Below are 6,503 nucleotides of genomic sequence, written 5' to 3'. Positions count from 1 at the left end.
TTTTTTTTTTGAAACATTATCGAAATCTTCTGTTTTTACATCCTTTTGATTTCCAAACAAATCTATCCTCTTCAACTAGGGAGCCATGTTTCATAAGAGAGAATAAAAGAGAAAGAGAAAGAAAACATTTCAGCAAAACCAACCACTTCAGTCAGTTCTCATAGTACATGCTGTATGCCACCTCCATTGTCCCTCCGAAACTGCATCTTTTATTTGGATCCAAGCTTGTTCATTTTAATTAATGTCAATGGGACCAGAACAGCGTCAAACCTGTGGATAGCCCTAGCGGAACAGAACAGACCAGAGACAGGAGAGTCAGGAATCAAACAAGTTTAATTTCAAAGTGAGGGAAATGGCTTGGAAGCTAAGTCCCCCTTCCTAAGAAGGGAGGAGGGGAGGGGGCTTACCCGATTATGCAGGGGTAGGGTTTTTAAGAGTGAAAACCACAAACGGCTTGACCACAAGACAGGCATTCTTGGGTCTTGTATGAACAGTCTCCAAATCGTTAGGGTCCTTGAGCCTTGTGATTGGTCAGCGGGACACAGAACCAGGGTTAGCATGGCAGGGAGTAGAAGCCAGGCACCTGGTTCGATTTGCTTGTAAGAAGGGATTGTTAGCATGTCAAGGGTTCTGACTAATCACTTGGACTGCAACCTCAGATTCCAAGCCAGGGCCCCCTAGAAAGTGGGAAAGCTCCAACAGCTTCGATTAAGTCATCTAAATAGTGTAGTTATAAATACTGTGATCATTGCATATATTATAGCAATTAATATGAAAAGTATAGATCTCACTACAACATTACACAGCATTATGTTTCCATTTTGTTCTTTCCATTTACCTGTAGCATGAGAGGGCTGGATTCAATGATCTTTAGAGCATCTTCCCACTCTTAACGTTATGGAATTTGGTAATAAAAACTTAGCTTCTGTCTGCTAGACTTAAATGTACTTAGGTCCAATAAATTATACTTCATCTCTTCATCTGAGTGAAGGGCAGTATTAAAGGGTTCTGGAAGAACCGTGCCAGAGCCTGGTTTTAGGAGGAGTCAGCTTACAGAAGCCTTGGGTTATTTACTTGTGGTGCAATTCTTACAGACACCCAGAGCTATCATTTTCCTCATTCCTTGCAGCTATTATAGGAATTGTGGTCTTGATTCAGATTGGCAGTGACTGTTATTTTCTGGAATTGGAGGCAGGGCTCTGAGGAATCACCCAGTAGTGTCTCTAGTTGATTTTAAAAACAAAACAAAACAGTGCATAGGCTACCAACCCACACCCTTCAAAATCCAATCACTATGAATATGTTTATTTTTTCCCATAGAGTAATAACTGCTCTGTTAAATTAGGGCCTGTCACAGAATGTGGAATGTGTTTGGAGAGTTTTAAAAGGAGGAAATGTGATCTGTTTCTCCTACCCATTTCAGTTCCCAAATTTTGCCAGATAATGCCTTCCCCCTGTGAGGTAACCTCATGTGGTAACCAAGCATCTGCACTAGAAATGGGAAAAGGAGAAAGGCCACACTTAAGATATATCCCTAAAGAGATTTATTTGAGGGTTCTGAGGGGGGAATAAACTTCCAATATACCAAGATACTAACTTAAGGAGAAAGGCCTTAATGATTAATGCAACTCAGCATAAATGCATGTGTTTTCTAGAGCAAACAATGTAAATTAATATCCTCCCTCCCTTTCACTGAGGATGGCAATAACTATCCACCAAAAACCCTCTTTGGTTATGATTTTAAAATTTTGCTCCAATTGTAATGTTTATATAACTTCTTTCAGAGTCTCTTCAGGTCCCAAGACTAAATTCTTTGGCCTCTTTGTTCCTTTGTTCATGAAACCGAGAGGCTCAAAACATGTCTTCATGAGGGTATCTATGTGCATAGTCATGAGGAAAGTGATATTTCATTCAAGAAATGCAGAGTATAAAATATTGAAGGTAGCATACAAAGACAAGGTCCCTGTTATCTAGGTCCTGAGGGTAGAAGAAATAAGGCATTGGATACCAAGCACTCTTGTGAGCTAACTTGTGAACGGAGGGGGAAGTTTGGGAAGAGGTCATTACCTAATGAAGAAGCATCTGGAGGAAAGCAATCAGTATGATGCTGGAAAAGAGCACTGTGCCATTCAAGTGTCTAGGTCGTTTTCTCTACAGGCTGTGTGAACCCAGGCAAGTCACTGAACTCTTCACTGCCCCCCAGGTAATTCTCTAAGATTATAAATTGGAGAGAAGGTGCTAATCTGCATTGGTAGTGAAAGTTGCTCTGTACCTTGATGAACTCATAGGCCTCCTTTAAAAAAAAAAAAGCAAAAACAAAAAACTAGAGGAGCAGCTAGGTGGTGCAGTGGATGCACCGGCCCTGGAGTCGGGAGGACCTGAGTTCAAATTGGACCTCAGACACAAAAACACTCACTAGTCACTTTAACCCCAATTCACAGACACACACACCCACCCACCCACCCACCCACACCCAGAGATGTTTAGCCTAGACAAGAGAGGACTTGGTGGTGGGGAAGGGAAAGAAGGAGGGTCATGAGGACTTCATGGTAGTTGTCCTTATGTGCAGTGAAGTTGGAAGTGCTATCACTTGGAAGATGAATTAGACTTGCTCTTCTTAACCTAAGAAAGCAAAACCAGGAGGCTAATATAGAAGAAGCTTCCAAATAGAGCTATCCAGAAGTGGTGGAATAGGCTACTTCAGGAGGTATTGGATTTCCCTTCACTGAAGGTCTCCAAGCAGAGTCTGAGTAACCCCTCTGGGGGATGAGGTAGAGGAGGCTTTGGTGTTGAAATTGTATGTTGTTCTGGTCTCCCTAATCAACCACCCTCCAACCAGTTAGTATGGTAAGTATATTGGTAATTAGCATAAGGTAACAATAGTAGGAAATAAGAATGTAAAGGAGAACATAGTCACTTGAAAACTGTCTCATAAATTAAAGGAGCCTGGGGCAGCTAGGTGGTGCAGTGGATTGAGCACTGACCCTGAAGTCAGGAGCACCTGAGTTCAAATTTGGTCTCAGACACTTGACACTTCCTAGCTGTGTGACCCTGGGCAAGTCACTTAACCCCATTGCCTAGCCAAAAAAAAAAAAATTAAGGGAGCCTAGAAGCCACTTACAACTGCCATAAATTAACTGAGGCCACATCCTGAGACTATATGTTAAATTAGAGGAAGCCAGAGAGACTGCAATGTAAATGACCCTTTAGTCCCACTAAACTGCCCTCTGTAAGTTGCAGATAACCTCCAGACATGCACAGTAAAACTATCAATATGTTATATAAATGAGGAATCCCTAAGGTGATGTTGATATGTTATGAACTATGCCTAGGGTGGAATGTATAATAGTTTGTCCTCCACTACCAAAACTTTAAAAATGGGACCTCAAACTCCTGCTTGTGCATTTGATATGGGTCCATGCCATCCGAGTGCTCCCAAATCCAATCCAGTTATATAAGTGATTATCTGTGTCCTTCTTCCTCTCTCCCTTCTCTTCCCCATGCTGTCTGCCTCTTTCCACTACCCCTTCCCCGTCCATTTCCTGTCTGCTTCTATACTCTCTGTGCCTTATTAAAGTGTAATTGATGCATTACTCCCTTATTGCTGCCAGTGTGGTTTTTTCCTGTGAGCATCCAAAGAACTGGGCATATTTGCCCTGACCAAATGGGACCCTTAGGGTGGTTGCCTTCCCTTACTTCTCAATCAGAAGCACCAGGGCTGAGTTAGTCTGTTCTATAGCCACACCTTGAAGTGGACCAGCAGGAAGCAGTGAATCCATTGGGAGAAAGCAAGGATGAACAGAGAAACCTCATGCCCCCTTTTGGGATGGATCCCCTCATTGCTGGATCATAATAAATCACCTCTTCAGATAGACCAGGAGTAGTCTAACTCAAGGAGACTGGACAAATTATTTAATTTCTGTGACCTTTGGTTTCCTCATCTCTAAAATTTAGTTCAGTTCAATCATTAATCACCCATAATAACATACTTATGCTTCCTCTTCCCTAAAGTTGTTGTATCAACTAAGCTATGTGTAAAATGCCTTGTAACTCTAAAGCACTATGTAAATGTGAGCTATTTGTCTATTACTACAAATAATAATAAGACAAGAAGGATGAAAGGTTGGTTGGTTGAGAATCAGGTTGTCTCTGTGCTTTCAATTTCAGGTAAAGCCAAACCATTTCAGTCAAATGAAAATCTTTTCTGTGTCCATGGTTTGGTACAGGGATGCCTGCTAGCCAGCCAACCTCTCATTTGCTTCACATAGAATGTGACATTTGAATGTTTTAGCCTCAGCCCTTCATGATGTGCTGTGAGCCTATTTCCTCACTGGAAACCAACAGCTAAATTGCCTTATGTCTGCTGAGGTCCTTCAGAGACCTATAGATCAGCATCCACGGTGGGAGGAGGAAGTACAGTGATGGGATTGGGGATGGGGGCAGATGGTGATGAGAATCAGTTTTCCTACTCTTTGGAGAGTTAGAATTTTATTTTATTTCTGAGGATGAAAGTTGCCCTGGATTACTCCCCTCCCCCACCTTCCCCCATGCCCCTTAGAACAGGGCCTTTCTGGGGGTGACCAGTTATAGTCAGATCAACAAAGGAAAATTTCTAGTTTTCTTCCTTTTTTGCCTCCAGCCCTATTGAATACTATAATTGACATCCACTACCAGTCTCCTCCCCACCCCCTTCCTCTCCACATATAGGCACTTAATACATATTTGTGGAATTGGAATGATTGAATTGAGAAGGAAAGGGTCTAGCCACAGGTTTAAAATTACAGAAAAAAAATTAGATGTTTGCAAATATGAGGTCTACTTGATTCTTAGGGTAAAGTTCTGAGGCCTTCGCCTCTCCCCTTTGCTTTACTTCCTTGGTGGTGTTTCTCTTAGTGTCTGGAAGGAATCTCCTTGCCAGGGCTTTTCATACTGCTCTCTCCCTATACAAATTACTTGAATATGGGAAACCCTGGAGAGGAGCATGTGTGAGGAGGGGCAGTCTGGGTGTGAGGGCAAAATAGAGGGCCAGGTAGGGGGTAAATGAAGGATCAGAAGGGAGGTGCAGGTGTCAGAGGAACATAGGAGTCTGGGAGGATATATGATGTGTGTGTACATATGTATGTATGTATGTATGTTTATGTATCTCTATACCTATCTACCTTTGTATCTGTTATCTTTGTTCTGGGAGGAGAGTTGGGTAGCATCATGGAGAAATCAAAAAGGAACAACTTGGGTGTCCTGGATGGATATGGGAATTAGGAGGAAGAAGCAGAAAGAATGGATAACCTGGTAGGAAGAACATGACAGTCTAGGATAGATTTAGGAAGTCAGAAGGAGATAAAGGTTTGGAATGAGGGACATAGTTGAATCTTAGGTGGGAAGGAAATGAGGTTATCTGTTCAAGTCCACCTGGTCACAGCTTTAAGCCTTCTTTCCTTTTTCTCTGGGACTTAGAGCATGAGGAAGTAAAATCCACGCTTTTTGCTAAGAGGACCTAATAATTCAGAGACCATGGCAGAGTTTCCTGTGGGGATGGATTGACTGCTCTCAGAAAAATCGTCTCTCCTTTCTTTCCATCTTACCTGTCTCTTTCCTGATTTCTGGGGGAGTGCTGGCCCTAATCTTACTTTTTAATGTGTTTCCTCCTCTCCCACCCCTTTCCACTTAATAGTATTTTGTTTTTTTCCAATTGTATGTAAAGATAGTTTACAACATTCATTTTCATAAGATTTTGAGTGCCAGATTTTTTCTCCCTCCTTCCTTTCCCTCCCCAAGATGGCAAGCAATATGATATAGATTATACATGTACAATCATATTAAACATATTTCCACATTAGACATGTTGTCAAAGAAGAATCAGAATGAAAGGGAAAAACCAAGAGAAAGAAAAAAACAGAACCCAAAAAGAGTGAAAATAGCATGCTTCGTTCTACATTCAGACTCAATAGTTCTTTCTCTGGATGTGGATAGCATTTTCCATCATGAGTCTTTTGGAATTTATCTAAGATCATTTTATTGCTGAGAAAAGCTAAGTCTATCAAAGTTGATCATCACACAATATTGCTGTTACTATGTACAATGTTCTGGTTCTGCTCACTTCACTCAGCATCAGTTCATGTAAGTCTTTTCAGGTTTTTCTGAAATCTACCTGCTTATCATTTCTTATAGCACAATAGTATTCCATTACATTCATGTACTACAATTTGTTCAACCATTCCCCAATTGATGAACATCCCCTCAATTTCCAGTTCTTTGCCACCACAAAAAGAACTGCTATAAATATTTTTGTACATGTGGATCCTTTCCCCTTTTTTAGGATCTCTTTGGGGTACAGACCTAGTAGTGGTATTGCTAGATCAAAGGGTGTACACAGTTTTATAGCCTTTGGGCATAGTTCCAAATTACTCTCTAGAGTGGTTGGATCAATTCACAACTCCATCAACAATATGTTAGTGTTCCAATTTCCCCACATCTTCTCCAACCTTTATAATTTTCCTTTTCTG

The sequence above is a fragment of the Vombatus ursinus genome, unplaced genomic scaffold (assembly GCF_900497805.2).
Source record: "Vombatus ursinus unplaced genomic scaffold, bare-nosed wombat genome assembly UNPS02015202.1, whole genome shotgun sequence".
NCBI classification, from domain to species: Eukaryota; Metazoa; Chordata; class Mammalia; order Diprotodontia; family Vombatidae; genus Vombatus; species Vombatus ursinus.
The sequence above is the reverse complement of the archived record's forward strand: the minus strand, read 5'-3'. Positions refer to the sequence as shown.